At 32.7% G+C, this 8,642-nt stretch overlaps 1 pseudogene; it reads right to left on the bottom strand.

Moving 5' to 3' along the window:
- Positions 1 to 2,908: 2,908 nt before the first annotated feature.
- LOC132190629 (EG45-like domain containing protein) overlaps positions 2,909 to 8,642 on the bottom strand; it is a 7,388-nt pseudogene continuing 1,654 nt past the window's right edge.

Here is an 8,642-nt window from a genome sequence, read left to right as displayed (position 1 = left end):
TATATTTACCTTAAATTAATTTGTGAAGCATAGTAAGACATACAAAAGATTTTATTGTGAGAACTTCGGATAATATTGATGAACATGGAATATGTTGCTCTGATTTGGTGAGTGTGGATTCCAAAACCTTAGTACTTTCTTAGTTGATTATTTTTATCTTATTTAGTTTATGTTTGTTTATTTTCAAAAATCAAATCTCTTTTGGAATTAGGTTAGGATTAAATTAGTTTAGATATAAATTTTGTTTTCAAAAACACAATTCCTTGTGGGTTCGAATTTGCACTTGCAACCCTATATTGCAAATGATTTGTGCACTTGCGAGTACATTAAAATTTCACAACAATTACTACCTCCAATCCTCCCTCCATCTATCTGGAAAAAAGCGAATAGACTCGTGCCAAGGTCAAAGGCTTTTGAGCGTTTCCTTGTAGAGGCCCTGCAACCTTTCTCGTACAGTCCTTGCTGAAGTGAGAAAACTGCCACTCAATAGCACATTCCAAAACCCATCCTACAATGTCCTAAGTGAACTCTATTGAACCTTCGGCATAATTCCGGTGCCTAACCTCTCTAGTACTATTGTGGTTGAGGCTGAAGGGCCATTAGAGCGTGTCCTTGTGGTCGTTGAGACGAATTACTCCCCACAGTTTGTGAGGTGTGACTCATCTTCCTTTCAGCAGTGAGACTCTACCCAAAAATCCAATGTTGGCCAGTGAGTCCCTTTTCAACATCGGTCTAGCTTTATTTTCTGCTAGCCTTCGTTTATTTTCAGTTATTCTTCATTCATCCCACATCACTCATTGATAATATGTTCTTTTAAATCTTGAATTCTCCTATAAGTGATTTATTATGTTCTTTTAAATCTTGAATTTTTCAATAACTAATTTATTCTATCTCTTTATAGCTCCGTCTCAAAATGTCCTTCTTTCTTTTATACTTAAAATAAATAAACGAATTCTCCAATAAATAAGCCAAAGAAGGAATGTCACTCTATCATTATCGAACTAACTCCAATCCAAGGTCTCACCTTGATCGATCGCGATTGTCCTGTCCCCCACACACAGACCTAAGGTAGTTTCAAAGGGATTATTGTGCGAGTGAAACTTCAAACTGTTGACCTATACTCTGCAAGAAATTCTACTTGTCACTTTGATGAGAATCAATAAGTACCATTAAATGATCCATTGCATGTTCCATTTGGGCCTATAACTAGAGCAAAATCCAAGAAGATCAAAGAAGTACTTAATGGGCTGATTCAAGAGATTTGGGCTGATTCTAAAATGGGGCATTCCAAGCTTGGCCCAAAGGGAGATGAAGGCGTAATAAATTTGATCCAAGCTATTGATGGAGCTGATTGCGCATAATTTCCTTAGCAATGGCATGGATTAATGGTTGATTATAGCTGATTGACTTTCCAATTACATACCAATTAATTGGATGATTGACTTGCCAAATTACGTGCCAATTAATTGGTTGATTGACTTACCTATTTCAAGACCTTCTTTAGGCATGATTTAATTGCCAATTTAAGTCTATTTTTGGCATGGAGGAGCTGCTAATTTCAGACCAAATCAATCTTAATTTTAGGTTTTTATTAGTTAGTCATTTTTTACTTTATTTACTTTCCAATGTTGGAACCAATTTAATTTAATTTCCTTTCCATAGCAAGCAGGTAGTCATATTTTCAGCCATGCTTTATAAATAGCATGCACTCATTGTAATGGACATCATGAATGAAAATTAGAAAAAAAAAGTGAGGTTTGCTTCTTTTATTGGTTCTTCAAAGAACTTTTGAACTTATCAAGGATTTTTCCTTGTGGCGTTCAAACTTTATACCTTCGGTTCGTGATTCAATTATAATCATTAGGTCGAGGGTTGTTACTTTATACCTTTAGTTTGCGTTTCATCTGTAAATGTTGGGTTGGGGTTTTCTATCAAAAAAAAAAAAATCTGAATTTTAGCTTTCTTGGGTCAATATTCCAATATTGTTGTTGGGTCTCAAAAGCGAGCCGATTGAGGTTCGCATCACACTTTGTCTCCCCATCTTAAAATTAATTGGTCATTTCTCTTGCTCAGCAGTTACTTCAATCGGTTGGGGACCACTCCTCATGAAGCAGAGGTTATTATTTTTACACTACTACTAGTACTTCAATCGGCAGGTGAATATGTATATATATTACTATCAGAAGGAAAATAAAAGTGGAAACATGTCCATCTCCATTTTGTACTCATGGAAAATCGATGGAAAGATTGATTTTACAGTATTAGAAAGTACAATGACTAGTTTATCACTTTTGAAAATTAAAGGACTAATTTGATACACACGAAAAGCGTAAAGACCGATTTTGTATTTTACTCTAAAATTAATTGGTCATTTTACTTGCTCATCTTTTCATGTACATGGAAAACGTCCCATCGGGAAGCAGCCTCTGCTACGTACAAATTTGAAATTTAAAAGTCCTCATACTATGGGTCAATTTAGTATTGACCTATATAGTCTTATATTCATACTTTGATACGATTTGAACCTGACATACGAACGCAAATTGACACCTCTACCAAAAAGCTTTAGTAAGACGTGAAGTCCACAAGAGCCTATGAAATAAAGTCTCATCAACATTAAAAGAAGGCACCTGACCGTTGCAGGCAGGAGAGTCATTTGGCTCCTCTCTCCCCCTGGCTCCGCCGTTGGCCCTAAGAACATCTGTGCTATTATCTATCATTAAATAGTAAGATAAAAAAGGTTTTTCAGTGAGATGAGAGCCCCTCCCGCTTTAATTCATTATTATCATTAGCAACCATATCAGGTATTCACATTTTATCTCTGTAAGTTTTTTCTTCTTCCATATTTTGAATAGTTTCGAGACGATCAATCACTTACACGGTATATATATATATATATATATGATAGTAAAAGAGTAAGGCCTCTCCTTATTGCATTGAACATATATGATCACATACATACATGAAGTTTTAATATCAACTTGCCCTTCTTGAAACATAGAAGTTTCCATCATGAGGAGAACTTCAAACCCTAGCACCATTCGCAATGAGACTCCTATATATATCTCATAGCCGCTTATTCATATAGATATATATTAATAACATTATCGTAACTTATTGTTTCGAGGCCATAGTCTAAGAACTTCAAACCCTGCAAATAATAAGTGTAAGAGCCACCATGAGTTATATTCTTTCCATATTTTCATATACCTTATGCAATAGAAATATTAAGGGGAAATTTAATTCACTTTAACCCTCTTAAATTTTCACCACTTTTGCAATTACTTTTCGAAAGTTCAAAAGCTCTACATTTAATGTATCAAACTTTTAACTTTTTACATTGTCACCAATCCTTTAAGTTTTTTCATTAAATCATGTAACAATTCTCAAAATATTACAAAGATTTAAGCATGAGTATTTTTAAAAATTCTATTAAATCCTCACTAACGCGTGAATCTTTGCAATTTTTTTTTTTCTTTCAAAAAAATTGGGTATTTTGGTAATTTTGACACTCATCCATTAGGATTTAATGGATGTGACATTGCAAAAAATTAGAAGTCCGATACATTAAATTGAAAGTTCTTAAACTTTGGAAACAATTGCAAAAGTGATAGAAGTTTAATGGGATTCAGTGAATTTTTTCCAAATATTAATTTGTACTATATATATTAGACTTACTGATTATATTCAATTTTGATTTTTCCAGCGTCAGGATTAGCTATCATGGAGAAAGCCTCTTTAGAGAGATCAATGGTTCCCTGACATCCTGCCGGACAGTAATCCAGGATTTTAGTCACAACACTGGTACCCCTGCATGGTTGTGGCACGCCCTGGTTTGTAGGCCCGGTGCAAAACTCTATAACTTCTCCCACATGCTGCCCGATCGATTGCCCCATATCACATCACTTGCAGCGGCGATCATGACTCCATTGTTTTGGTATCCATAGCATGAAGAGGCTGCCAATGAATCATAAAAATTATAATTTAAAGTCTAGATACCGATGCTTACTTATACATCTCATCACAATAGAACTTGGAAAAAGTATTTGGTACATTGGCCATCAATCGGGACAAAAGTCGTCGCTAATATAACATCATATTTGAGAATTATAATCATCAACAATAACTTGAAGTTGTCATTGATAATTATTATCAGCGAAGGCAATTGTGATCATCATTGATAACACAATTAACTATCGTCGTGGAAAATTTACCACGTGATGCTTTCCTTGATAATAGCAACAATAACATAAAAATATAATATGAGCATATTATCAATTACTAACATATATCCTATGTGGGATTTTTCAATTGTGTTTAACCAACATTTATGTTATACTTTATATGTGACTAATTAAAGACTTAAGTTGATAAAAAAATTATTAATTAATTAATCAATTAATTTCGTCTTAACTTCTTTATCATTGTTGCTTTGTAAAGCATTAAAGTAAGTAGAACACATTTAGGCATGGTAAATTCTCTAAAATAACGTTGAATCCTACTTTGATAAGAATTAGATAGAAAATTAGATGTAATAATTTTTTAATATCATATCGACAAGAAAATAATAATAATAATAATAATAATAATAATAATAATATAAATAAATAAATAAAGAAATTGCAGTTGAAACCTTCAATATTGAAATTGGCGTTAAGAATCGGTGAGTTCATCACCCCAAGTTGCGATCAAACGGCCAAGTTTTGTTTCCATGTAAGGATGTCTTAGTTGAAACATCCATGTGATGTGATTGTTCTTCGAGGTTTAAAGATGCATCGAGTTCATGAGTTTAGACTTTTTCTACTGTTAGGTTAAGCTTGTGACAGTAAGATAACTCATTTTGGTAAAAATTAAATATATGTCACAAATTATCGTTCGATCAAAATCTAATAGTAATTTATCATAAATTCAATAATAATTTTTAAAGATACATCAATTTTGGGAGGAGATAAGGGGGACATGGGTCTTCCTTTTAGCATTATTCAATCTTTATTATATAAACATAACAATATTGAAATTGGAAAAAAGATAAAAAGACAACGAAATATGAAAAATAACTTTATAAGGGTAAGGAAGGAAAATGCTTCATTTCTTCCCCAATCCCTCTCCCATCCTCCCACTATTTGATCTATGGGGCCTATGTGAGTTTCACACATGATCCCACATATCTAATTGTGATATTGAAAAATGAAAGGATAGGAGAGGGATGACCGAAATATGTATAGTAGATAAGGAAACCTGGATGCCCACCTCTTTTGGAACGGAATTCTCATTTTCACTAAAAGAAAGTTAGGAAGAAATTCAAATACCGATAGGCATATGGATTTCCTCTTAGTAAAATTCAATTAAATGGGATTATCCCGCTCAAACAGCACATAATAATATTACTTTAAGAAGGTGAAATATTTTATAATGCCAGTGTGAAAGATACACACAAGTGTTCAAATTAGCAAAAGATACACTGAAAACTGATAAACAATTAGTATATTAATTTGTTAAAACTATTTTAATTAGTTTAATTTTTGATATTTAATAAAGCAATTTGATGGATAAAGATTATACTCACGAACATAAGGAGGGGTATAGAAAGTAGCTGTCCCCTGCGCTGCATTTGCAACAGACGTGAGAAGTATATGGCCATGCTCACCATCATCAAAGCACGAATAACCAGCACTCCCATTTTCTTCTTTCTTGTTACTGTGGAAAACTATGTAATGATATGATAACACTTCCACTTTCTGATGCAAAGAATGTAGATTTTGGCTCCAATTTATAGAGTTTGATTATTTTCTTTTGGTTATTTGAAAGTAATTTTGACTAGTCCTATAGTAGTTTCATCCCGTTAGGCATTTTAGCTAAAAAACAAATGTCTAGCAGCCGGAATGCTCAACAACACATAAATAAACTAATAAAAAATTAATATGATTTTCATTTTTTTTTTTTAAGGATAGAAAAAGTGGATAAAGAAAGAAAATTTTAAATGAAATACTGAAATTAGATATCTAATATAGAGAGTAAGATGTAGGTGTTTAGAAAAGTGGGTAAATAAAATAAAAAAAGTGATTATTTAGCTAGAATTTAGCTCAAAATTGCTGAACCAAATGTGAATGTTCTAAGAGCATTCATACTGAGCTCTTCAAATTTGGCTTTTCTTAAATTTTTTGAGAAAATTCACAAAAATATTCATTTAACAAGCTTTCTATTCTATTTCAAATTTAATTGTGGTCAACAAGACTCTTTAAATATCAAGAGCCTAAACGTGAAAGCTATTTAGTTTTTTAAGCTTATATATTCATTTACCTTCTCTCTCTCATCTATCTCTATCTTTCTTTCTTTTTTGACATGTCTGCACAAGGAGAAGGAAAGGAGGAGGGAAATTTAAACTAGTGACCTCTGTTTCATGACGCGTGGTCCCTACCTGAGCTACCTCTTTGAGACTTCTTTCTCTCATCTATCAAGAACAAAGAAAGAAAGAAAGAAAAGTCCACATACACTCCTCAAACTACAACTCAATTGATAATGTTTCTCAAAACTTCCAATAAATACGAAAAAAACTTTCTTTAAGACAAAAAAAAAAAAAAAAAAAATGGAAGAAGAAAATTTTAAAAACTTTCACACTCCTGTTTTTTTATTTTTTAAAATTGTTTTTGTTTTTTTGTTTTAATTTTACTAAGGATATTTTCGTCATTGGAGGATATTGTCTCAATTGAAATTTTGGAGGGAGCATTGTCAATTGGGTGGTAATTTGACCGTGGTATAGGAACTTTTCCCAAAAAAGAATTAAAAAGAAATACTTTATAAAATCTAGCAAGTGAATGCTCTAACTCGAAATACTATATTGGAGACAAAAGAAGAAATGTTTGGAAACAAAAGAAGAAATGCTTAATCCCCATTTGATCTTTTATCAAGGTTGTACCAATAGTATCGCGAGTATAGGAACCAAAATCGTCTATCTACCAATAGATTCATGTGCAAGCAGCCACATATCCTTATCTCCGATTGACTAAATTCTGAGGAAAACATGAATGGTACGTTATGGTCTTTTTTCTAGGCTATAGAATGCTCCAAATCTTTGTTAACTTAGACGTGTGGACCAGAATTTCAAGGGCTTGTAATCATTAGATCCAGGCCGTCCATTGCAAATGAACAGTACTTAGGATTATGTCATATCATCCATTTTGTCTAAAAGAAATTTCAAAGGCAACCACCTTTAAAAGGATGGCAGGACCATCTAAAAGAGTTGATAGGGTGACTGAAACATTCTAAAATAACTTTGGAAGGGGGTCCGGCCTCTCCCATTAATTGTACTGAGAGTGATTGACCACTCTCAATTTAAACTTTGAGAGTCGACAACTTTTGTCTAGAGGTGACCAGTTGCCTTTAAACTTTATTTTAAAGGGAGTCGAATTACCCTTAAATTGTTTCGAATAGATGCATTATATATAAAATTGATAATTACACATTTTACCGCTGTGTTTTTTTAGAGTTGATCAACCACCTGCAATTTGAATTTTATAATTGCTGAACCATTGTTAAATTTTTTGTGGGTGACCCGACCACCCTTGGGAGGGGGCATAAAATTTTTTTAGTCAAAATTGATGACTTGACATAATCTAGATGGTGCATTTACAATAGACAGTCTGAATTGTATGAAAAACAAAGTGTTATAATTCTTTAAAATTACAGAATTTCTATGACAATAAAGTGGGATTTTTTTTTTTTTTTTTTTTTTTTTCAGTACGTTGCCCAAGAAAGAGACATAAGAAGCCAATGAAGGCTATGAAGCTACTAAGGAAACAAAAAAGAAGAAGAAGCCAATGGACATTTGACAAGCCAATGGATATTTGACTTGTCAATCTGGGAAACAAGAAAGGAATGGCTTAAGTTCAAGTGGTAGTGGTCCAGTTTTATTTAGGTAGGTTGTATTCTAGTTTTCACGAACAAGGCTACCATTTATCATGGACCCACCCAACACGCAATTACAAGATCTTCGAGCCACCCATCACCGACATTTTTTAAACCATTTTGTCATTCCATATATCACTTAAAACTATTTTGAACAAAGCGTTTGGTCATTACAGTATTCATAACACACTGAGGGGCTTCCTCTAATCCTCTATATAGATCACTTCTTCCATAGCGCAGAGTGTATTCTTTGCTAGCCTATGACCTTAATGCAGTCTTATGGCTTTATCTTGTGCACGTAGGTCATAGTCTGAACTATGTAAATCTCTGTCATATCTTATTATTTATGCATTATTAGTTTGTTTCAGTTTCATCGTTTTTGCGATTACATCTTCAAAGTTTAAAAACTCTCAACGACGGGTATCAAAGTTTAAAATTTTTTGCAATGTAATATTTCAATTAGGATTTACTCTTAAATCCTAACGGATGATGTGGAAATTTTAAAAATACTCATTTTTAAAAAAATAAAAATTTGATCATATGCTTCACAGCTGAACTATAGCCAATCTCGGCCGTGGGTCAATTTTTTTTTTTAAAAAAAAATAACTTTTTAATTATTTAATTAGAAAAAGTTTGCGAATTTTTAAATATTTTACAAAAATATAAAGAATATTTTACATTTTACCGTCTGATTTAGTCTCAAACCCTAATTATAAGGTTGACATTACTTTTCCAGA

Source organism: Corylus avellana, chromosome ca8, assembly GCF_901000735.1.
Source record: "Corylus avellana chromosome ca8, CavTom2PMs-1.0".
Classification (NCBI taxonomy): domain Eukaryota; kingdom Viridiplantae; phylum Streptophyta; class Magnoliopsida; order Fagales; family Betulaceae; genus Corylus; species Corylus avellana.
The sequence above is the reverse complement of the archived record's forward strand: the minus strand, read 5'-3'. Positions and strand labels throughout refer to the sequence as shown.